The sequence below is a fragment of the Xiphophorus hellerii genome, chromosome 19, assembly GCF_003331165.1.
Source record: "Xiphophorus hellerii strain 12219 chromosome 19, Xiphophorus_hellerii-4.1, whole genome shotgun sequence".
NCBI lineage: Eukaryota > Metazoa > Chordata > Actinopteri > Cyprinodontiformes > Poeciliidae > Xiphophorus > Xiphophorus hellerii.
The window spans coordinates 22,978,806-23,005,193 of NC_045690.1; the positions used below are offsets into that span (position 1 = coordinate 22,978,806).

The 26,388-nt window shown below is 38.3% G+C and overlaps 1 protein-coding gene across 6 annotated transcripts in view; it reads left to right on the top strand.

Annotated features, from left to right (window-relative positions):
- Window positions 1–381: 381 nt before the first annotated feature.
- The window catches only part of numb (NUMB endocytic adaptor protein), a 56,354-nt gene continuing 30,347 nt past the window's right edge, over window positions 382–26,388 (top strand). For 4 of the 6 annotated variants that reach the window (XM_032546283.1, XM_032546284.1, XM_032546285.1 and 1 more), the window contains exon 1: window positions 383–551. The gene's annotated coding sequence lies outside the window, so the exon portion shown is untranslated. Of the gene's footprint in view, window positions 552–26,388 lie in introns of all 6 variants that reach the window. The other 2 variants (XM_032546287.1, XM_032546288.1) reach the window with 1 other exon arrangement.

Here is a 26,388-nt window from a genome sequence, read left to right on the forward strand (position 1 = left end):
ATGTCTCAAAAGATACATATCAGAAATGCCTTGGTTTTATGAACGATCATTTTAAAACTATTATATAAAACAGCAATGGCTGAATGTGTGATTGTGTTTTTCGTTAAACTCAACATTTTGTATTTCAAAGCCCGGTCCACGCCCCGACTTTGTGCAGGAAGAACCGAATCAGTCACACAAACGGATGACACCGTCAGGAGGACGCATTAGTCCACCGGTACTTCTTTCTATAAACAGCAGTTTTCCAGTGTCTCCATCCTCATTGCACCACCGAGAGTGTGACCCTGCCTACAGTACCACCAACTTTCGATCACCTCGGAGCTGCGCGAGCGGCCCAATGAGGTCACGCGGAGGAGGGCCGTTGCTAAGGAGGAGGTTTGGTTGAGTCTCTGCGTAGCACCCATTCAGCGGCGGTGGCTGAAGCGATTGGACTGCGAGGGCTTCTCCGAGACTTTTTGTGGAATTTGAATTATTTTTGACTCGGCACGGCTCGCAGTTCATAGGTGACGGCTTCAAGGGGGACAGCTTGTGGGTCGCAGAGGTGGTCACAGGTGAGTTAAAGTCAAATACGCAGAGTCCTGCTGGGACTATCATGCCCGGTGAAGCTTGTTAGCTCGCCTAGCTAAGCACCACTAGCCTCTCTGAATGCGGCACACGCAGCTACGTTAGCTCCCATTTTCAAGGCATTTACTTCCCTTGCTCACTCGAGTGTTTGACAGAATGGGGGGGAAAAAGAAGCTGAAAATATTTCCACTACTCTTCAAACGTGTTGAAAAGATCCCATTCCGCCTGAAAGTGACCGGTGAAGGCGGCAGGTTTTTCGGTTAGTTCCATCCTCATTCTGGTAATTAGCCGACGACACTCAAGTTACCTGAATAACTTTGAGAGGAGGAGGGGGGTCTGTCAGTGCAACTAATGGTTGCATCTCCGACTAAAATATGCAGTCACTCAACACATGAGCTGTCACGACTTGTTTTCACACACTGTCACTCGGCTCGCTTGTGTAACGCCGTCGTCCCAAATGTTGACCGCCGTAGAAAAACAGGGGATTTATGCGCTGCGAAGTTTGTAGAGACGAGGTGTTGCAGTCTGGCTCCTTCGTATCGAAACGTACGTTTTTGAAAACGACACTGGCTAACCCACCGGGCAGGCAGGCAGCCTGCTTTAAGTCGTGACTCACAGTCTTAACACGCGGAATATTTTTTTTCTTTTGTAAAGTGTGATAATGCGTCTGAGTATATTGTGCATGATATCTTGTTTTTGTGGGACGTCTTGCTCGTATTGTGGTTTTCTCAGCGCAAGTGGGTGAGATTTTCACTCTAGTATCGGTGATCAGATGAGCATCGGTGGTCATATTACTTTCTGTCGGCTCACTTGATCAAGGTAAACACAGGAAGACAGCCATACTGCTTTAAACGTCTTGTTTACTAAATGAACCCAGCTGGCGTTTTCTTTGTTTTTAGTCTTTAAATGTCATGCCAGGCAGTTTTGTGGCAGCGAAATTATTATATTGTTGCTTGTTGATCATAGAAACGCACCGATCAGATATTCTGTTGCCGATATCTGATACGGTCGTGAGCGTTTAAACCGCATATAAGGATCTCAGTTCCCATTTTTAAAAATCTCTGGATTCAATCAAAGTTCAACAGTTTTAATAATAGAATTTCTATAGAAAATTAAAATATAGATTTTTCAAAATTTAAAAAAAAAAAAAAAACCCAGCTGAATAAAACTGTTGCATATCTTTATAATATTGCGGGTAATGAATGAAGTGAATATAGGTAGGCCTGTCACCGTAACAAATTTTGCAGGACGATAAATTGTCCCAGAAGTTATTGCGATAAACGATAATATTGTTGTGCTTGAGGCCGTTTTCAAGTAATATAAAGATAACGGCATAACAGTACAAGGAACACATTCTCAAAGATCAATAAACTTTAAATGCTAGTGAATATTTCACACTGGAACTGGAAGACATTTACACAGAAACGATAAATAAAATGAATTATGAAGTCTCTGTATGTAAAATTGTCCTTCAAAAAAAGTTGCTAGTTGAGACCGAAGCACCAGACTGAAGAGTTTTATCATCCAGTTTTTGGTAGAAAAGAGAGGGAAAGAAAAGAGAAAAACAGCAAATCAAGCAAATGGAAAATGTTTGAGTTTGTTTCAATCTGTCATACAATTAGAAAAAAAATAATTTAGTATCAGATCATGTCTGACCTCTGACGGTTTAAACGGCGCATCATAAGCCTGGGCGATAAATCAGTTTTAATGATTAATTTTACTTTTTGTTTTTGAATATACAATTTTAGGAAAGTCAGATTTCTTTTTCCACTTATGCACTTTTTGGGTTTTAACTCTAAAAAGAACCACCATGTTGCTTGAAAAGCTTGTTTTCTGGCTTCTGTTTATGTTTTTGCTTTAAATTTAGATCAGCTCACAGAAGGAATTATTGAGATAAGCAGCTTTTTTCACAATATCTTCAGTCATTTGTACATTTTTTTTAAATGAGGGAAAAAAAGTGAGAAGATTTTTGAAATCGAATTCAGTTTAAAAATAATTGGGGATTTTATTTGCCCACCCGATCGCCCAGCCTTAGTGCATCCCCCATCAGTAAACTAGTTTATTCCTGCTGAGGCTAGGAGGTAAAGAGTGCTGGTAGTTTTCAAACATCTTGAAAGTAGCTCACGGCTTAGCTCATCCCAAAGAATGAGGGAGTTGAGCTTGGCTGCCTGCCACTAAACCCACTGTCTAAGTATGTCAGCTGTTAGAGGGAGAAGGAGAAGTCTCTCTGTCCGCAGCTTTGTTTCACTCTGCGGGAGAAAACTCATCATCAAAAGAGAAGCTTCTTCTTGGCAGCGAGTTACGCATGTGAACTACGAGAAGTGACGCAATACAGGTAGATAAACCTGTGTAGTGATGACACAGTCAGAAGGCTTCTCTGGCTCTATGTTCCCGGTAGCTGGCCAGATTGTCGTGCCTCTGGCTGCATGTGTTGAAATCACTGTCGGCGTCAGCTTAGCTTCGGCGTTCGGCTCCGTGTTAGCTAAAATTATCATAAGCAGGACACCAGAATGGTGCTTTTTCTTATATTCTCTCTGCCTATTCTATGCTCATCATAACCTGAATAAAGAACATTCTTTTCCTGGTGAATTTTTGCTTCAGACAAAAATGTAAATAGTAGGAACCTTTTTAAAAGTATCTGGATCTCTTTAAATTGTCTTGTGTTACAGCCAGACCTGTCCCAATAAACCAATCGCACATTAAATTAATACAAGCTCAATAATCTCCATTTGTATGAGTTATTGTTTCTTTCTCTCTTTCTACCAAAAAAAGTGTTATGATTTAGATTTCAGACAACAGTGGAAGTTGCATGTGTTTTGCATGCACAGAATCTGGAACAGTCCATTCTACCAAATATTGGTTCTTCTAAGCAGTCCTTTGCAGCTTCAATATATTGTGCATCTGTAATTTAAACCAAACTCAGAATAGACACAGACGAACTCTGTTGACAAAAAGTTGAAGTGGCTGAAAACAACAACTGTATTTTGTTCCATTTCGTGATTCTGCATTATTTATATGCATGTATAGTATACACATTTGAAGGGTGTGAGTATTTTTGCAGGGCTCTTTTGCATGTTATGTTAACATGAGTAGTAATTTATCAGATGATGCTACTGCTGAAAAGTTTCAAATTAAGTTAATACTTTGATCCACTCCTTTATTTATTCTCGTGTCAAGTTCAATAAATTCAAACTTTTTAGTCCTAAACTTACTTTAAATTTTATTTTAAGTAGGTCTAAAACAAAGCATAAATAAAACCCTCTGAATTATTTAAGCAAAGAAAAGATTACTCAAGAGCAACTTATAAAATCTACAGCACTTAGAAAAACTTAAAAAACCCAAATAACTACTTCCTTCAAAAGACCAACTAGCGCTTTAAAATCTCTGCATCCTCTACAAAGCCTCCGTCCCGTCCACACATGCGAGGCGTGTGCGTCTCCTCGGTCTTAGCTGGCCTGGGACCACGTCCAGCAGAGACACTCTCTGGTAAGTTTCTACCAGAGGGCAGCTTTCAGAGCCGCAATCTCAAATGTGCAGCTGACCCCATTTCAAAAGAAGTGTCTGAAAATAGGTTCTGGAGCAGCTTTAATGCGTTTTGGTGATGAGTACTGTTGTGTCCTGTCACAGATGAAAGATTATTTATTCCCCTCGCACCCCCAAAAAATCAGTCTCCATAAAGTAGATCTATTTTTTGGGCAAACTGCGAATAAATCTAAATAAGCGTGAGTTATGATTGCCTTGGATGATTTTCAGCATTAGGACTGGTAAAGGAAGATGTCGTAAAACAGAAGCTAAATGATGGGTTCTCTCTTTACAACGTTATTATTACTGTCAACCATAGAGATTATGAGAAGGCAGATCAGTACACCAATGGTTATGTCATATATCGTGTGGTAATACTTTGGACTGCATCAATGGCAAAGGTAGCTAGCTGTACCTTTTTTACCCCACTTTATTCTCCCCCTCTCTCCTGTTAAATAACTTTCAGATCTTTATCTTAATTGCACAATTGCATACAAGCATAAAGTCTCTGCAATCTGTTAATCAGATGTACAACTTCAGCTGCCTGATTGTTTTACTCCTATGATTGCAGTTTCTTTGAGTGTGCCGTTTGGGATAATAATTTTAGCTTTTAATTGGCACCAAAGGGGCTGTATCTTCTCCTTTTGCCCTGCCTGTATCATCTCTGTATTAGCTAGAGCGAACCGGGGGTGGAGGGGGGTTATCACTGTATACGAGGAGTTGCCTTTCAGGTTTGTGCCGGTGCGACTCCTCCCTGGTTACACTGTAATGCTCAGGGACTCCTTTTGTCTTTGAAGGCCCCTATATAATGTGATACCCGAGCCTCCCGGACTGGAACAGCTCATGCTTTATTCAGCTCTCTGATCTCTGCCTTAATTATGGCCGACCCAGGATGAAATGGCCACTGGTTGGATCTCCTAGGGTGGGAACTTTGTGCCCAGCTTCCAGTTGGAGTCGGGACCGTAGATGTTTCTTTTAAAGTTGCGGCTCAGGTGGCCGCTCACCACACACGGACATCTGTGTGAATGTGAAACAACTTTTCTGTGACAAAAATATAACTAAATATTAGGAGTTTTGCTGTGCCAAACGTTTCCACATGTTCAAATTTATTTATATGTATTAGGCCTGTCACGATAACAAATTTTGCTCAGCGATTAATTGTCTCAAAAATTATTGCGATAAACGATAATATTGTTTGAAGACCTTTTTACACTGATTTAATGGAAATGATGTAATGATGCATGCGATTTCCTGCCAAAGATAGATACACTTTATTTTCAAAAGAATATTTAACACTGGAACTGATAAACAAAACAACAAAAAACAAAAATAAAATGGATTCTCAGTCTCCATTAACAAAAAATGTACTTGGATAAAACCTAAACACCATTAAGCCAAAGTGGAAATAAATACTGCATTCAACCAAAAGAGTGCAGATTATGAAGTCTGTATATTATGTTGCCCTTCAGTAATAATTAGATTTAAATGGAGAAGATGGGCACATCGACTACCTGATGCAATAATTCACACTACAAGTTTTTGCCCTGATTTTCCCCTTATTACAATCTTAGAACTGTTCTAAGATTGTCGCTTATGATTTTATAACCGATCATCCTGTAGTGTGTGGTGTGTTACGGTAGATCGTTGTGGCCGAGCGTTAACGCAGCCTGTTGAATGTGACAGATAGCCAATCAGAAAGCACGGATTCTCCTCTGTGCTTTCTGAGGGGAAATTACGGAGGGGAATCCCAAACAGCTGATACGGCGCAACCCGAAGTCCAGCGGACATTGGAGATGATATGTGGAAACAACATTAATGTTTATTCAACATTTCATGCAAAGAATATAGAAATGACAAGAGGAGGAGTTGGAGTGAAATTGCTACCGCAGTTGATAAACCCGGTAACTTTTCAGCTGTTCTTCGTTAACGTGACATAAATAGGTTATAATGATTTTCATTATAACCAGTCAGGACTGGCACTAGCCACATGCATTGCAGGAAGATTGTAGTAAACATTGATTAATGCCTGGTTTTAAAATGAGTTAACTGGACTTGTAGCCATTATTTTGTGCCCATTGTTGGACACCACAAGGCAGGAACGAACCCGATCGAACCGTTATACCTAGGATTTCTGTCGGCTAATGTGTGGTCTCTCAGGTTTTGAAAATGGGCCGACGATCGGCCGACAGCTCTAAGATCGTGTCGTGTGCGCTGGGCTTTTCACTAAGAAAATGAGGAAGGGAGGGTCAGTGGAGAACCGGAGTTGAGCCTTTTTTCATTCAGTGTCATCAACAGAAAGAGAAAAAGGCCGGAAGAGACGATAATGCCGATAATTAAAATGAGGTTGATAGTTTTAATTTATCGTACGATTAATTGATTTATCGTTTATCGATAAATAAATAAATATATATATATATATATATATATATATATATATATGTTATATATATTCTGCAGATTTTGTTTAAACAGAAAAACATACACACAGCTGGACTTTATTCACTAGTTGGGTGACTGCAGAAGACAATTGGTTGCACTAAGGACTTAACGTTTTGTCACAATATTTTGTGGTAATATTGTGATAACAATAAAAAGCGGTGATGAGAAATATTTATTACTACTTTTTAAGATAACTGTATGGCTGCATAACACAGCAAAAGTGTCAGTACACAAATGCTGCTTTTGGAAAACATGCACATTTATAATACGCTTCTTTAGGACACCATCCACATAAAGAAGAATGATTTGTATTACAAAACTGCCTGCATGAACTGCATTTAATCATACTTTCAAATTTATTGATAATATCTTTGAGCAAATAGTGGAGAAAATAGTAAATCTAAGCTAACAATAAATCAAAATTCTTATAAGGAATTTATCACCATAAATGATAAACGGTAGGAAAAATGCCCACCCCTTGGTTGCACTGGATTTTTTTTCCTGCAATCTTAGAGTAAAGGGCTGAATACAAGAGCATTCCACACTTTTAAGTTACCATGTGTTTGTATTTGCAAAACAAAAGAAAGAAAAGCCATGTATCATTTAAGACTGTATTGTATTGCTTATCATTTATTGTGATAAATTTCTCATAAGAATTTTGATTTATTGTTGTCGCATTTAAATTCTTTTAATGATGTTTTAAGCATGTTTGTTTAATGAAAGCATCAATAAATACCAATAAATTTGAGAATACAGTTACCGTGTGCCGTTTAGTGATACAAAGCACACTTCTTAGTGTGTCTGATGCCCTAAAGAAGCGTGTGACAAATATGAATGTTTTTCAAGAGCAGTGTTTGTGTTTGTGGGACTATAATTGCTGTGACTCACAGGCATACATTTCCTGAACTTTTATTATCACAGTATTATCACAAAATAATGTGATAAAACTTTCAGCTTATAGCTTTATGGCGACATGGACCTCAAGTCCATATCGCCCACTAATATAATTTTTGTTCCATTTAATTTTTTTAAATGTAGATTTGCATCATAAAATCCACTCCTTTGGGAAATTAATTTACATATATATATATATATATGTTTGTTTTTTTTAGGAACATTGTACTTAAAAGCTTTCATTTTGTACCAGAAGTAATCTGTTTCTTCTGGTAATCCGTTGGGTTTACTAAATGCTATATAGAATATCTGAGGTATTGTCAAGAGATGAGACACCATAAGCAACAATGCAGAAGAGCTGAAGGCTGCTGTTGCCTTTGTACCTCAGCTGATTGCCTCCATGCTACGCCACATTGATGCAGTAATTCCTGCAGAAGGAACCCTGACCTAGGCCTGTCTCAATAAATCAATACATTAATAAATATATTAATTGCATAATAAGTTAAAACAAGTTCAATAATTCATTGTTTTCCGCCCCCTTTTTTTCTCTCTCTTTTTCTACCAAAACCTGGACGATAAAAGTCTTCAGTCTGGTGCTTTGGTATCAGCTAGCCTCCTTTTTGTGAATGACAATTTTATTTACATAAACTTCAAAATTCGTTTTATTTATTGTTTCTGTTTGTATTTATTTTGGATATTTAAAATGTCTTAAATTCCAGTGTTAAATACTCATTAGAAATGAAAGTTTATTGATTGTTCTTACATTACAAGAGGGTGTTCTTACATTATTATGCCATTATCATTATATTACTTGAAAATGGTCTCAAAATAACAATATTATTGTTTATCCCAATAACTTCTGGGACAATTTTATCGTCTAGCAAAATGTGTTATTTTGCTAGACCCTGACCAATAGAGCATAGTCCGTACATGAACATACTTTTCAGTAGGCTTACATAAATGTATTTAAAATTATATTTTTTAGATCTCTTATAACATCTGATTTGTGATTTGAGTTACAGAAAATAGACACCTCTGTAATATATAAAATATTGAGATGCACCTTGACTTGTACATAATGGACGAGAAGGTGTAATATATGGCCAATAAAAAATAAGGAAATTTCTGCATTCTGCTATTTACATATATTTTCACTTTGTGTTGGCAGTAGTGAGGTGGGTGTAATTGCTTGCTGTGAAAGTAATTGTCATGCACAGACATGTTTTGACAGAATCTCTGTCCAGAGCATGAGCGGCAGCGGTACCGTTCCCCAACACTGTGTGTGCGTCTGCACTCCAGCTACTTCCTGTTCGGCTACGTGTGATGTGTTGTATCTTGAGGCCACCTGCTGTCGTCATGCTAGACAAATGTCATGGTTACCTTGGCACCAGTTTCCACCACAGAGGAGTCTAGACAGTTTAGAGATGAACAACAACAAAAAAAATATAAGGAACAAGTGACACATCAGTACGTTCAGTTCGCAGTGTCCAAAACTGAAGTAAAAAGACACGATGGTGACTTAAAGGTAATTACAGAAATAACAAAGTTATGATGTTTTATTGATTTGGGGTGCAAACACACTTATTGTTTTTAATGTGTAATAAATCCACAATTTTATAAATTTAATCTTTGATCTCAATGTGTTTTTTCGAGGTGCAGTTTCAATGCGTTTTATTTGGATTTCATTTGATAGACCTCTGTTAAGTTGTGCATAGTCCAGAAGTGTAAGGGGAAAATTTTTGAGGGGGAAAAGTTTGTTGCAAACATGAGGAAGAAGACGATCTTGCTTGTGACAAGCATATCACATGCAAAAGCATGCAAAAAACTATGTGAGGCTGAACAGATCATGCTCGCAGTGGGACATGGTGGCATCATGTTTGGGAACAGGGAGGCTAGTCAATGTTAATGGGAAGATTCATGGAGCTGAATAAGGGAGAAAATGTGCAGAGCCTCATGATGGAAATCTAAGTGAGAATCTGTAGCAAGAAAACACAGTTCAGATGCACCTCATCCACTCCTGCTGTGGTTGAGCTTTTTTGTGTTGGATTACACAAGGCACCCATAATAGATTACATTAAGGGTGCCTTCACACCACTGATGCTTATTCTGCTTTAATCAAACTTTGACTAGAAAGTCTGGTTCTAAAGGCAAAAAAAAACTCAATTTCTCAATTGTGGTGTTCCCATTAAATAAGAAATGCAATTAAAATCACACTTGAATAATTTTGTTCACGTAGTCAGCCATTGAAAAACATGGCGCGCCGCCATCCTTCTACCACTTCCTGTTGTCTTCTTCGTCTTTTCCACCAGTAGTACCATCCAGGTTGTTGATCACAACTCGTGATGCGGGAAAAAAAAGTGTATCCATTGCAGTTTTGCAAAATACGCAAATTTCAATACAGCTAAAAAAAAACATCTCCTCTGGCGCAAAAACGTTTCATCAAAAAAAATATTAAGAAAAAATTTTTTTTTAAATTGGCTTGTTTCTATTAAGTGAATTTATTTTCGTAATTTCAGTTTTGCGCAATTTTATTGTGAATGGAAACACTTGGCAAAGCTTTTGATGTGAACCAAGAAAAAAAACCAACGTGTTTGTGAATGCTTAGCGGACCAGAGACCACTCCAAAAGCTGGAATTGGGTTATGGTGCAGGGCATTCTGGGTAAATGCAACCAAAACAAAGGCATCAGTTTAGCACTAGTGCGAGAAGTGGCTCATGGTCATTTACCAACAACAAAAGAGAAATCCTACAACCAACAAAACCTGACGCTACTCCATTTTTGTTTATATTTCGTGAAGTAGGAAGTTGCTCTTTTGTGTTGAGAGGTTTTCGTGTCGTTTCCTTCAGTCGTTCATGGTGCAGTGCCACCACAGGAGAGGAAGGGAACAGGTTTTTCAATTAGTTTAGTTTGGTTGACCAGTCCAAACAAGTTTATTGGATTATCAGATGTGAAAACACTCTAAATTTCAACAATAAACTCTCAGGTTTTTTGTGGTATTGTAACAAGGTGTTGGGGTGTCGCTTTAGACTGATTTCTGCAGATATAGGTGAGAGGAATAAGGATAAACATTTAAAAGTACGTATTTTTATTACTATTCTTGGTGTCGCATCAGGTTTAATGTCGGGGTCCAATAAGTTCACTGTTCCAGCAGCCCTTCACATTGTGAGTTTCAAACAGAATTAATATTTTGCAGTTCATTTGTATCTCTACAGACTCCTCTGCCTTTTAAAAATGAATTCTTTATCCCACTTGTGGTTTCCAGGGAAGCTCCTTCTCGCTCTCGTGGGCCAACATTTACCGGCGCTCGTTGCATAACTGACACGAGTCTGATTCGTATTCCTTTGGCTGCAATTTATCTGTTAGATAACCGGGTCATGAGTAGGCAAGGAGACCCAACGACGAGAATATCAAGTTTGAAGGTTTTTAATGAAGTCATTTTCTGACTACGACTGTAGATTTGCAGTGGTGAGATGGAGCATTCCGGGTTACGGCGGAGGGAGGACCTGCACGGCAACTGGCGCTGAAGCTTTGCCCAATCGATGATGAAAGTTCCCCTCTGCCAGAAAGAGTCAATTATTAATGAGCTAAATATCATGTTCTGCCTTGAGTAAGAGGGGCGTTTTTTTGTTGTTGTTGTTGTTTATGAATCACTGCTGCTCCTTTTGCATTTGGACAAACGCCAAGATGAGAGTAGATGAAATGGGGTATGTCTGCTTCAGTTTAGATTCCTCTCTGAACATAAAGCATATCAAGAAAAGTGAATTTGACTTTTCATAAGATATTAGGAAGGATATAAAAAAAAAAGTTTTCTGTTTGCATCAATAAGAAACTAGTTTAGACATTTGGTGACAGGTGTCTGCTTGTGTTGTTACAATCCGAGACATGTCGAGCAGCAAGTTCACACACGGCACAGCCTCGCACCGTTCCTCAACAGCTTGCGGCCTGCAGAGAGGGGACGTCTGGCTCGAGAGATGGCCACTGTGCTGAGTCGACAGGAGGGGGACAATGCCGCCGCTGTGCCGGCTTGTCGGCTCTGCCGCCTTTGTGCCGCATTTCAGACAGGCCCACCATCGGCTTTTGGCTCCGCCGACATGTTGACTGGGCCCTCGCCCGGTGGTTGCTGACCCATTGTGCCTGCGGTGCCTGCAGCTCGTCAGGGCTCTGAAGGCCGCAGATTATCCCGCAGTAATTGGTGCCTGGGCCCCGACTGATCAAAGGTGTCCAGCTGATTGTGGGGCCCTGGTAATTTTCCATTCTCTGATGCTCTGCAGTCGTTGCCTATTTACCTGTTCAGCTGACCCACTTACTTGCCTGGCTGCGCGTACTGTATCTGGACAAAGAGGGTTGATGCTTGCCAGGATAATTATGCTTCTTTTTATTTTTTTTACTAAAAAAATAACTGTCATTAGCCAGCAAGAAGACAGATGGAGTTTAAGAACAGTAAAAATGTCAAGTCTTGTTTCAGTTAGGCTTAAGCACTAGAGCCTTGGAGAGAGCCCAGCAGCCATGTGACTTGGCAAAGTTTTTATTCAACTTGTCCACCTCAGTCATGTGCTTTTTAGGCGTTTTTATTAGTCAGGACTTTGCTCTTTGTCTTTGTCTGGAACAAGTATATCTTTTTCATATTTTGGCGTGAATGTAAAATTTCAACAATATTTTAAAAGGTTTAAAATAAAACGATGTTTCAGAAAAACAGCACTAAGTTTCAAAGTTTTCTTTTTTTTTCTGCATCAACTAAAAAATACAAAAACAAAAAAAGCATTAGGTTATAAGACAGCGATATTTATCCAAATAAAACGCAACAAAAGAAAATGTTTTTTATCTAAATTGTTTATGGGGTAACAAATAATTTATGAAAGAGAGCAGTTGATATTATCCAGCTCTGCACTTAACCAGAACTTTAGCATGTCAAAACAAAGCGACATTTTAAATTGTCTTTAGCGTCTCATATTAGCATTTAGCATGATTTGCAAAATTAAATCGGCTAGCATTTCTATTTATAACTATCACTCATCTGTAGATTTAGCAAACCATACCTTTCTCATTTTTTAACCTTGTCATCTCAGCTGTAACATGTTTAGCTTTATTTGAATTCTTAACACGTTGTGGCAGCCAACATGCGTCTCTAGAAGCCTGCTTGATTTCTAGAAGCTTCTTACGGCTTCTGTCTTGCTCAATTCATTTCACAACGGCGTACCAACACTGAAACTAGCTGAGTCTTCCTCACCGAGTTAACAGCAGCCACATCAAAGAGAGTTGTTGTCAGTGCAACCTAGATATGGTTCATTCACTGGTATGTGCAGGCCAAACACTGATCATTAAATGCATCAGTGTTTACGTCTATGATAGCATCAACAAACTGCATATATAATGATGTATTTTGTCTCTGAGTTAAATACAAATCAATGTTTTCTTTTATTGGGATAGCTACAGTACATTGTTTTCTTCCATGACCAGTGTTTGCTACGTTTGACTGTTGAAGTGGCGCTAACACACTTTCTTCAGCAAGTAGCTTGAGTTTTCTGGGTAATACAAGATACAGGGTTCATTTGGGTGCTTGAAATTCTTGAAAATCCTTGAATTTCAATTAGTTGTTTTAAAGGTTTGGGAAGTGCTTGTGTCAAGTCCTTGAAAGTGCTTGATATTCAAACTGTACAGTTTTAGAATAAAATGCAGTCTAGCGTTTGTTGGATTAAAGGACTAAATTTGGAAAGCGTTTTTCACAGTTCAAAACCAGATATTTTCATACACGTAATACACGGTCTGAAGTTAAATCAGACTTAACGTCTCTGTTTTTCAGGTCATTTAGAAATAATTTTGGGAATTCTATTTGCTAAAAGCCAGAAAACTTGGCGAGAATATTTGTTAGAGATTCTTTATTGTAACTTTCATTGTATATTGTGCTTTAAGGATTTAATTGGAGCAGGAAGATCATTTACCTTGTGAATTTGTGAATTGAAACTGTCTTTTTAAGTTTATTTGTATTGTTTTTAGTTTCAAAGTGTGGTTTGAAAACATACCTGGAAAATGCTTGAAAAGTGTTTGAATTTTGCTGTGGGAAAAGTATGCGAACCCCGCTAAGTAAGGCTCATCACCATCAGTTTCTGAAAGCGTCCTCTTTGCTTCACACTTGCTTTAGCTTTACCGAGAAATCTGCTGGGTAAATAACTTGACAATTTTGCTCAGTCCACTGTGCATCTTGGTATTCAGCAGCCATTTCTTGACAAATATCCCAGCCAGAGCACAGAGGGAGCTAGACTCAGGTATGTGCAAAGAATCCCTGATGTGTGCAGCTCAACAGCTGTGCTGAATTTTACATTCGACCCTTTTCAGTTGGCTTCTTGACATCAATGTAACCTGCTTTTTATTGTGGGGATTCCTGCTGCTTTTGTGGCTATCTCTTCCTTCCTTCTTTTCAGCGGACCATGACGGGCAGCTTATATTTTAAGCTGCCTGTGATGAAAGGTTACTGTGGGATTTTAATTGTACTTTCTCAGCCAGGTTAGAGGGCAGGTGCATGGAGCAGAAAGGTATTTGGCCTTGACGCGCGTTTCTGTGAGTCGCAGTCTTGTCGGACAGCCAATGTGCCAACTGCATGTCTGTTCGCTCAGCAGGAAGTTCCTGTTCCACTCCGTCCTCTGGTCACTCATGCTGCTAGACTAAATCTGCCACTGATACACAAACACACACATGCACACACACAAGGTGAGTGCCACTAACCCGTGGTACTGTGTTGCTGTTTAGACAAAAAACTCCATCACTATCAGCGCTCTGATGCAGTTGTTTCTATGTGGCATTTATCTTTTTCCTTCCCCCAATTTTGTAGTTGTAATTTGTCTTTATACAATAATGCAGTGCTTTACATAAGTGTGAATACTTGTGCTTTTATACATTTCAAACAAAAACATTGACATGTTTTATTGGAATTTGGTGCCAAAGACCAATACATCATAAATAGCTGCTAAGCAGAAGGAAAAGAAAATTTTCTGCCCATGATCAGGTAAAGGTAGTCAGAATCCATTCAACTGGCCTAATATGTTTTTGCCAAACAAAATTTGAATTCAAAATACTTAAAATATCCTGGCTGAAATTACTGTCATGCAAGCACTAAAATTGCAGCGACGATTGCAATCTGATATTTTGTGCAGCTCTAGAACATCAGAGGAAACTAAGGTTATGGATAAAGTAGTGGCATTGTTTAAAGCATGGTTAGGTTCTGCAGCAATACCCCAAGCTTTGAACATCTCACTTTGGTTTTTGGCAAAACTGTGTGGCAGAAAAACTAACGCTAACACCGTCCTCCCAGTGAAACATGATGGTGGCAGAAGCATGGTGTGGGCATAGTACAGCTGGTCATGGTTAATGAGAAAGTGGATTGAGCTAAATGCTGGATGAGAGCATTTTAGTTGAAACTGATTCGTTAAATGTTAATTCATACTGGCCGACATGAGCCAAGGATTAAATATTTACCATCTCAAGCCACGAGGAAAGCTAAACCTGGGCTGAAGGAAGATGGCCAGAACTGGAGGAATGACTCCACTGTTGAGTGCTTAAATATTGCTGTCAGGCTTTTGAACAGCACAGTTATGTCTCTTCTTCCTGGTACTTACCAAGGAGGTGAATATATGTCTTTGCAGGTGGGCATTCTTGGTGCCGCCTCTTTATCCTCCTGGACTTACTGCAGGCGTCTCCGCTTCACTGCACACTTCATCGGCTATGGTAGAAAAATTTGATGAAGTAGCAAAGATTGTCAGAACACCAGCGGAGCAGAAGCATTCCTGACAAAGCTGATGAAGCTTGGACATCGGTGTGTCAGAAACCGCCAGCAGACTAAACACAACGTGTCACCGGAACCTTCTATCAACATGGACGAGGTCAACCTCTTGTTTGACGATTTCTAAAATAAAGTTGACCAATACTCCGGAGCAACTTATAGTCCGGCAAAATATGTTAATTAAGTGTTAAAAAGCAATGCTTGAGAATGAACCAGGACTCACATTTTTCCTTCTGCTCTCTAGATTCACTGACTATCAAATTCTTTTAACTCTATCATCTCTATTGATTCCCTTTCTTCTTTCATGCTTCACTTTGTGTGTGGTGTGTCTTTTCCTCCTCTGCATCTGTGTGTGTACAAACTTATCTGAATCTCATTTCAACATTAGGATGTTTATCTGATTTATTAAAACAAGTCAAAATGCACGGGGAAAAAAGGTTCCCAGCAGAGTTTTGAAGGATACATCCCCCCTCGCCCCAGCAATCTCTAGATGGTGATGGGGAAGTCACTGAAGAGTGACAGGCCTTTTTCACAACGTGAAGACCATTAACCTGCACACTGACACCATTCCTCACTGCGATGCTTCCAGCGCCTGACGTATGCTCAGCCAGCCAGCTCAAATTATCTTTCTTGACACACAAATTAACACGTGAAAACAAATCCACAATGCAAATGTTTATCTCGATCAATAATTAAAAAAAAGAAAATGTATTGACCTGTTCTTTTTTTCTTCCTTTTCCCCCTCTGCTTTGCAAATGCGATGTAAATTATTATAATGAAATAAATTATGCTGCCTGGTCAGAGGAACCACATAAACGCTACATTTTTAATAGCTTTTGTAGAAGTCACAGCCACGGCAATTCTGCTTTTCAGTTGAAACCATCACAGGCAAGATCGACCAGTCATATCTGTGCAGTGAAATTCCCCTCGGTTTGGTTCAGGGGATCATTTGGGGAATGCATTAATAAGTCTCTAATCACTGAATCATTTCTTTTTCTTTGTAGTTTTGCTTTGATGCCCAAATGAACGCGTCTTTATGATCGTTTATCTGCAGTCGATGGGCAATTCGTTTCACTTTGAACAATAGGGCTAACCTTTCCTTACCCTCTCCAGGAGAAGTGCATTTAAATGCATTTTCAATAGACGCATTTTCACAGGAAATTAGTTTGAAAATGAATCTACCAAGAGCTTAGTTTCAACTCAAATTCAAACAGTTTTATTTTGGCTGAGGAATCTGTTATTCATTATGGTACCTTATTTTTATCTGTACCTCCACTGTTTCTCTGTAGCTTTGATGAGTTGTTTAACAATCTGGATGCTCGTTATGTGACCGTTACATTCAGATGCAGGGGGTTTATGGTTGCCTGACTGTCAGCGGTAATGAGTGATGTTTCAAACAAACTGGTCTCTGCGGTGTCACCCACCCAGCAGGCTTTAAGTCGGAAACGACGGGGCTGCTGTCGGTGGCTGGAAGGTAACCGTGAGGGCTTTGATGAAGGATCGCTAAAGCGCAACGCAACATCTGTGTAAAATTTACCACAGATTGCTTTAATCATGTTGTGTTATCACTGATCATCCTGTGCAGTTTATGATTTTTGTGAATTAGTGGCTTGGCAGGGGTGTACTTAGTTTTTATGGTTAAGGAGGCCTTTCACTGTCAAAGTTAGACATTTTGGGATGGAACCCAAATGTCTAACTTTGTATTTCTAAATACAAATATTTTTATTTGTATTTTAACAACAAATATGTTGTAATTTTCCTCTCAACTTAGAAAGTTTGCAATACATAAAAACTCAACTACTTCAAAAATTCAGTCTCTTATGTTTTTCTTCTTCTGCGATTGTTATTTTTTCCACCTGTGCAATGTTATCCGAGCCGATGACACGGGTAGGTTATAGCAGACATTAGCCTATAAACAAAACAGGCCTTAAGTCTGAATAGCAGCCCACAAAACATTTGGTTTGAGGCAAACTACCTCAAAGTTTTCATGTGCCATTGTACACAAGTTATTTGCTGAAACAAACCTGATTGACTCGCAATTTACTGTGTACTGTGTCAGCTGGAGCTAACATTATTAGCAGCAACTAACGCAAAACCAAAAGAACATGGAAGATAATGACTGAATGTTAGACCGTCACAATCACAAATTTCAGCGGACGATTACTTGTCCCAGAAATGATTGCAATAAACCCTAACGTTTTAGAGACTGTTTTTAAGTAACATATTGAGAATGGAATAATAATACAATTTTGTCCTCTTAAAGATGAATAAACTTTAGTTTTGTAAAAACACATTACACTTGTACTGGAAGATATTTTAAATATCCAAAAATAAACAGGAATAAAATGAAACGATAAATAAAATAGAAGTAAAAAACACATGCAACTGAAACTATAAATAAAATGGATTATGAAGTTTCTGTAATCAAAATAGCCCTTCGAAAAATATTAATCAGAAAGGAAGTTATTGAGCTTATTTTAAATCATCATAAAATGAACTGATTTATTGCGACAGGCTTAATGGATGTTTCAAGTGACAATGAAGCATCTAAGAGTCTTTGTAAACTTTGAGAAAATGTTTTCATGCCAAGGCTTTTCATAAACAGCTTGACTTAGAAACTAGAACTTTATTTCAATGACGTCCAGGTGAAATTGAAACGGCTGGCTGTTACTTATGATGGCACCTAGCTTATGCCATCGACCTAGAATGTATTGCAGTGTGAACAACATGGCGACATCCTTGAGACAATACTTTACTTAAATTTATAACAACTAAACCGCCGACAGTATTTTTGCTTTGTTGTTCTTACAACAGAATTAAATATTTCTCAAATAAAAGTTTTTGTTACAGGTAATTGTGAATTCCTTTAACACCTCACTACTATTAAAAATGGCTAACTTTGCGTGTTTCTACAGTAATAACTTCCACACGAAAGAGTGTTGTCAATAACCACCTAGCACTTAGACATAGTGCATTCACAGGTCAGAAAAGATTGTCAATAACTTGAGTTGTTGCAGTTCAGAAGCAGTAGGAAGTAGCTTCATGTTATTAAATGCGAGCAAAAATGTCTAACCACATAATATGACAAAAGAAAGTAATGAAATAACTTCACATTAACTTGATGTCTAAGTGTTTGTAAGGGAAGGCTTGGCATTATGAAGTTGATATAGAATAAGTATGTTTGTGTTCAATTGCTCACTGTATTTGAGCATGGCAGCAGTTTAGCTTGTTTTAAGGATTGGCTTGTAAGGGAATGTTGACATTTGTGACTTTGACCAAAGTTCTGATAATACTAGAGTCCCCGCCTCCTCACGTGCGGTGTCAGCTTGCATCAGCTGTTTTGACCCAGATGGGGTATTTTCCATGTTTTTGTTCGCTACTGATTGGACTGGATTAGTTTATTTAACATCTTAGGCCACAACGCTTCCTCTGAAACTTGTATAAATATCTTTAAGCCTGTACTCTTGTAGCAAGGCTGCCATATGTAGGAGTAATGGATCACGCATTAACAGCACCTGGTGAATATGTAACGTTGGCGGTGTTTCTTCAGGTCACTGCTGTGTACAGAGGAAATACTCTGTGTGCACAATTCAGCCTGGTTTTTTCCGAGTCTCTCTCTTTCTTGGCTGTTTTTAGAGAGTTTGTGTGTGGTGCTTCCTCTGCTTGCTAATGCTGCTGCTTTAATTTATATGGGAAATACAACTCATTTGGAGAGGAAAATGAAAATATGGTCTTTGTGAGATGCTTTTTCACTCACATTCTTTTTAAATTCCCATAAAATTTTTAACATTTTTTACATTTGGGAGAAAACAATGCTGTCAGCGTTTCCAGTCCAGGTATTGTCTAGTTGCAAGGTGGTCATAGTGCCAGTAAAGCAAAAACATTTTCAAGATCCCTTGATTGGTACTGATTATTTTTTATTGGCATGTCAATTTTGTTTCTTTTTTCTCTTCAGTTATTACATCAATAAATATCTTCCTATTTCTGTCTGTAAACTCATCCACCAATAATGTGCACTTTGAACATCAGATAAAGGTTACGGTCATTTGCTTTTATGCATAGTTAAGGGTCACCATGGAGTATCTTTATTTCCTTTTGGATTCAAAATGACTGTCTCTAATTAAATAATGGTGATAAATATAGCTACTAAATGTGCAATAGTTTTTAAATCAATTGAAATCAACCCAGATTTCCTTAATTTTGGGAAATTGGCAATCAGCCAATACACATATAAAAACTGTTTTTATCCACTCCCAGGAAGGCTAGAAGGCGAGCCACCGTTCCCTTTGCTCCGCTGTGTGATACTGACTTCACTTTCACAAGGTTCTTTTTCTTTTCCAAGATCTTCTGCTTCCTATCATAACTGCGTCTCTATTGCAAACGTTGTTGATATTTTCCTAATTTACTCGATAAGTCATTAAAAAACATCCCACATTAACAACATCAACATCAGGTTGTTGATCGCATGACTTGTGATGCGTAAAAAGTATTTCCATTTCAGTTTTACAAAATACAGCAATTTTAATACGTCTGAAAAAGCACCTTATCCCAGCGTAAAAAATTGTTACTCTGAAACGTGAGTTATCATCGAAATTGTCATGTTTCCATTACTAACATTTATGTTTGTAATTCCAATTTGTGCCCTCATACGGTCAATGGGAACACGGCTAATAGAAAGGATTAAAGAAAAGGATATCTGTTTCCATTCAACCAGCAAAGAAAGTAAGATCCATCTGGTTGGGTACGGCACTGAGGCATGGATCACACAATTACCTTTCGGCTCCATGAAGATATTTTCCCACGGCTGCCACATGAGTTAGTCCCTATTGTATTTCCAGCAGCAGCTTCCAATAAATAGAAAGGAGAATTGATGGAGTCGGATGCTGGGAACACTACATCAAACCACTCCTGGCTGGCCGTTGCTTTTAGTCCCCTACTTCTCCGAACGGCACAACGGCGGTGTTTACACCTTCTTCTAGTGATTAAAACGCCTCTCCATTTGAGGTCTCCTCTGGCGAGATTCTTTGGCTCTATTGGGTGAAAACAAGGATTAGAAATCTTGAGGGTGACTTGTTGACATCCTGTGTGGGGAAGCATCACAGATCGTGATTGATTTTAGTCTGTGAATCATAACCGGGGTACGCCTGTCGGGAGACGATTCAGTGACAAATGATTTGTGAGGATTCTACCCTGGATGCTTAAATGTGGCCTCTGCTGCTAACTTTAAGTGAAGAGTTAAATGGTGTGCTAGCTGGTCAAGTTGCTCGTTGTCTGGACATAATCACCACACCTAGAGAGAGACAGTATGGATGGAACAACACATTGATGTGCAACTGTAAGATCTGGTCAATATGTTTTATTCGTTTTTCTGCCAGTCTTTAGCTTAGGAAATAAGGGTCACTGTGTCATTCTGAGGGCAGAGAAAAGGCTCACCCTGTAATTATTTAGTGGTGGACAGGGAGCTTGTCAGCAGGTCAAACAGTGGCTAACACTCCTATTCCCTCCATTTCCTTCCTCTGTAGCATTCCATCCATCTACACCATGGCCTTATCACTTGCTCTCTTGTAGTTGAGGATTTAGCTTGGCCTGGTTCAAAGAACAGATGTTCTACCCGGCCTGGGTCAGTACGATAGGTATTAGGACGAAGAATAGGAAATGATTACATTTAATTAAAAGCACTGTCTATTTGAGGTGATTCTGATACATCATCTTAAGCCAAAAATATTGAATAAACTTGGTCCAAATGGATAAATTGTGCGGAAGTTTTACACCTTTTGTCATTCTGTTCTACATAGAGCGATACAAATTAAACAAGATTCGATTAGCTGATTGGGTACAACCTGAAGTCAGCTGTATAAGACATGCTGCTTGTAGTTTTAAAACGACTGTTTTAAATTAAATAAGTCCACGTATCTAAAATTAAGGCCTTATAATTACTTACATTCAATTCAGAAAAGTAAGTTGGCCTTAAATACGATGATCACTGGTCTTAAACTTTGTCTTGGCAGGACAGCTTAATTGTATTTTCTACATATTTTCTTTCCATCAGGCAAAAGCTGGAGTCACACAGACATCTTCATTGCATTCTGTTACGCAGTGCTAATACCCTTGCTAGCTAGCTCGCTAGTTTTTTTGCGTCTGTCAAGGGTAAATGCATATCGTCGGTTGACTGGATGAAGTTTGTATACATCATTTGAAATACAGATATTAAATTCAATTGATAACCATTGTAGAAAGATTGTATAAAGTTTTATTTTTGAGTTGCTGAAATAGCGTAGCATTGAACTGCTGAGGGTGTCTGCTGAAACCTGCAGACACACTATGATTATTTTATCGATTATTCTGACAATTAGTCCAATAATCGGATAAATAAAATAGCACTTTCTGCAGATTTTTAATTTAACCACTTAAACTTATTTTCTACATTAAAAATATGCCAAACATGCAAGTAAACAATTCAGTACATTTGTCTAAATAAGAAAATTAGCATTTTATTGCCTAATATGTCGTAAGATAGCAAAGGATGCATCTGCAGCTAAATAAATAAACTTTTAAGTATTTATTTTTTTCTGCTGCACTTAACATCAGTAAAGTGTAGTGCTAATCTGACAATTTCAATAAACCAATTAATAAATGGATCACAAAAACTCCTTAATAGGTGAATTTTACAGAATTTGAATCAGGTGAAAATAAACTATGGCATTTGAAGAGTTCTGTGTAGAACATATTCAAAGGCATAGAAGGTTGTTTTTTTTTAAATCTAAAATGCAAAATATATTTTTTGTTCAGTTTGGCTTAATTGCTTGCCTGACTTTTTTTTTTCCAGCAAATGGCCTTTTTTTGAGCCTCAATGTAGTTACCAATTAATTCATTGCTAAATTACTTGATGATTATTTCAATAATTGATTAATCGCAGTCGCCTCAGCCCTAACATCTTGATGTACCGTAATCAACCCATATCTACATTTTACAGTTAATAATATTAACATCTTTTCGCTCACGTGTTTATCTGGCCTTCAGAGGGTGCGATTGTTTCCCTTAGCCTGCGTATTCAGCCGGTTGAACCAGCCTGCAGACGCGCTCTGTACCTGACAAAAGTGATTCAGCCTGCTTTGCAGAGTGCGGCGAAAAGTGTGCTGATCATCAAAGCAGAGCGCGAGTGTGCTGAGCCTGGAGCTCAGTGATCGGCTGCTGATGACTTCCAATTATTTCCTCACAATCTGCAATAAATGGTGAGATGTTATAATTTAGCATTTTTCTACTGATTAGTTTACAGCAGGGAAAATAAGCATTTAAACTGGGAATCTTTCATGTTTCCCACTTGAGTACACCTCAACTATGAAAGACAGAATCTTAGAACAAAATCGGGAAATCAATCTAAAATAAATAATTAGCATTTTGTTGCATGAAATGAGTATCCAAGACAATACAAAAACAGAACTTAACATGTACAGTTGCAAAAATCAGGCAAATTCCCCACTGCTTATTGGACTGTTGGTAAATTGAATGAAGAAGGTTCCAGAATGCGAAGATATTTAGGCTTTAAAAATGGCTTTGAATTACATAACACCGACACTGCATGATCTCCTTACATGCATTAGCATAAATGCTTTATGTTTGTAGAAATGTCTTCAAATGCCTAAAGAGATGTCTTTGCTCGGGCCCACATATTAGAATGCATTTTCAAATATCCGTTGTATAAACATTCAATAAGATGCAAAGGAAGAATTAATTTAACTGGCACAGTGCCTGCATGGCAGATCTATTCCTGAGCAAGCGTTCAGCTATTTTGGCATCTAGTCATGCCGCTATTGCCATTTCTTTCTACACTGTCAGAACAAATGTGGCACTTTTTGATTTTATTCAGATTAAAATCTGAATAAAATCAGATCCCCAATATTGGGGATCTCACTGTGTTAAGAAAAATAAAATAAAATACAAAAAAACGAGTCTAGCTTTAGCAGCAAATGCTTTTGTTTCACAGTAATATCCGTTTACTTCTCATGAAGACATCATGTCATCTCTGGGGTATTGAATGGCCTCAATTTAGGTCGGTCTTCCCCCGAGTGTCAATGTGTATGACTGTAATTAATTTTGTGGTTTGATGCCACCCAGAACATTTCATTTTGAGGAGTGACTTTGCTAATTGAGTGAGCCATTGGATCACTCATGTCTGTACCTAGAATCTCAATACTGGACTATTTATAAGTCAGTATAGAACAGTGTCGTTTTTGTGTATCTGCTTCCCTAATTCGTCATGTTTTGTCACCATAGACTTATCGAACCAAAACCACATTGTTCTATCTAGAGCTGCAGCTAATGATTTTGCTTGCTGACTAATTTGTGAATATTTTTCAAAGTAGCTGATTAGTCAATGGTTATTTTTAATCAACTTCTGCTTCGTGTGGGTGCATCCTCTGTTACTAAATATGTTTGTCAGGTCAAAAAATCCCCTGCTAAGAATAGCTGTTTAGTGCTGGATAATTCAGGTTTGACCAGTTTGATTCTAACATTTTAAATTAGAGCTCTATTGGGTCGGTCCAGACTTTTTAACCTTTTTAATTCAAGTTCTGAATCACATGGCAACTTTATTAGGGTCGTAATCACATATTAGGGTTGCTGTAAACAGCATTAACATGAGTAACTGGAATGGTATGTACTTAGCTGCTCTTATTCATTAGCTTTTGTTTCGTAAAACTCCTGAAACATGACTGAAACTTGAGGGTAAACCATCTTACTAGTGTTTTGAGATGGTCATCGGAAACTAGATTTTATTTCTATGCCTGTCGCAGTAAGCAATAAAGCAATTATTATTATTATCGCAGGATTAATTAAAACAAATTCAGGAATTTCCATTTGCATGATTTTATGCTTTTTCTTTTTTTTTCCTTTCCCTCTTTCTACCAAAGGCTGGATGACAAAAGCAGTCTGATGCTTTGGTCTGAGCTAGCCCCTTTTCTTGAAGGACAATTTTGTTTACAGAGATTTCATAATTCATTTTATTTATTGTTTTGTTTATTTATTTTGGTTATTTAAATTGACTTGCAGTTCCACTGATAAATGTTCATTAGAGTTTGAAGTTTATTGATGTTCGATCTTGCCATTATTATTATATTACTTCAAAATGTCGTTTCAAAACGACAATATTATCATTTAACCCAAAAACTCCTGGGGAAATTTATCGTCCTGCGAAATGTATTATTGTGACAGACCTAGTTATTTCATGTCACAATAAACAGGTTTTGTTTTGGGAATGTGACTGCTGAGCACCGCTCCACAACCCGGCGCCAAGTTCTCCGTCTCGGTTTTGTTCCATTTTCCGCCCCTTCAGAGGACACGTCCCAGAGGAGACGTGTCCTCTGTTTTGGTTTGATGCATTTTTAGCGCAACAGGTACAAGCCATGTTTATAGCAAGGAATAACTTACTGCTCCTGTCAAATTAAGCTGCTGTCCATGCGGGTTGTCACCTTTTTTTCACCCATCCACAGCTGGAACACACTGTGATATGAGATACTTTATTAGTTTTTGGTCCCAAATGGTGGGAATCTCATTACCCTTTCCCTTATGTGTCCCTTGTTAGCTTTGTGAAGCCGACATTCAACATATCCCCCTTACCCACCTCCAGCTCTTCCTTCTTCTGCATTACAAAACTCAAAGCACACAGGGCGTCCAGACAAATTGGAGCTCCACAGTACCGGCAACATCCAGGGCCAGTCTACCCTATGATTTGAGGATGTACAATATTACTGTTGATCTTTAGGCTATAAACACACACAGAGCAGAATTTCCAGAATTTCCAAAATGGGATAAACGGTATCGGCTGGCAAAAGCGGTGGGACAAGTGGCAAAAGGAGATTGTTGGAATGTTTTGTCTTGAACTGCCCCTCTTTCTCTCACGCTCATGCTCACTCCCACTTTTAGCCTCTTACTCCCTCCTTACTTTGAAGCCCAACTGCTTTACTCATCCCTGGGATCCTTCTGCGAGGATTAATCAGTTTTCCTGGAGAGATTATTCAAATACTATTACATCTGCAGCCTGCTGCACCACAGCCCTCCCTCCTTCCTTCGCTCCTTCCTTCCTGGCACATCACAGACGAACGGGAGTCGACAACAGTCTTACTCCAGCTATTTTATTTGTATATTCTGTTAGTTCTCTTTCTCTGTGTTTCTCTCTCTCTTTTTAAGTATGGTAATAATGTTCTGGTTTCAAAAAGCATTGCACAAGGTGAGACCTAGTAGGACTTTCCACCTTCTCCCGTTTACTCTGGAGTTGTGTATGTTCCCATGATTACAGAGTGGGTATAAATGGTTCTTATGTAATTGTTCTCATTAGTGGTAAATGTGGAGAAGCCAAGGGTTCTCACAGCACCAGCGTACTGGAGCTCTGACAGATCCAGCAGGGTACCGATCCCTGCCTTTACCTCCCCACACGACCGCTTGACTCCAGCCCGATGCCTTTTAACCTTTCTATTAGCCCTTTGTTGTATTTTACTTTTCAAGTTTTAAAATGTGACTTTTGATGCTTGAGATCATTTATTTTGGGAAACAAACTCCAACCGATTGTCCCAAATTTACAATGGTCACAATGAGACTGAAAACACAATTTTAAACAGACACGTTTAGGCAATTCATTTTATAATAAGCAATTAATTGATTGATCTTGTGATGAATATTTTTGAAGGGCAATTTTGTTTAGAGACTTCATAATCCATTTTGTTTGTTGGGTTTGATTGTATTTTATTTTGGATATTTAAAGTGATTTAAAATTCCAATGTGGAGTTTTCTACAGAAAATTAAAGTTTATTAGCGTTTGAGAGGGTAAACTTACATGCAATATGTTGCTTGAAAATGGTCTCAAAATAACAATATTATCATTTATCCCAGTCATTTCTGGGACAATTTATTGTCTGGCAAATTTATCATGACAGACCTATTGTCAGTGTTTGGTCTATTGTTGGGAACAAAACAATTTAGGACAGTTAAAAATAAAAAGCATTTTGTCTTACGAAAATCTTCATAAATCTCCAACTTTTTCAAGTTTTACTCATAATTTCACTGACAAATTTGATGCATGCAAATGACAGACCAGCAGAAAGCAGAGCGTAATTTAAGTAGAAGAGCTGATGTATTTTCTGGACCAGCTATCGGGGGAAAAACTACTGCATACAAACTTATTCATAAACTTGACACATTTG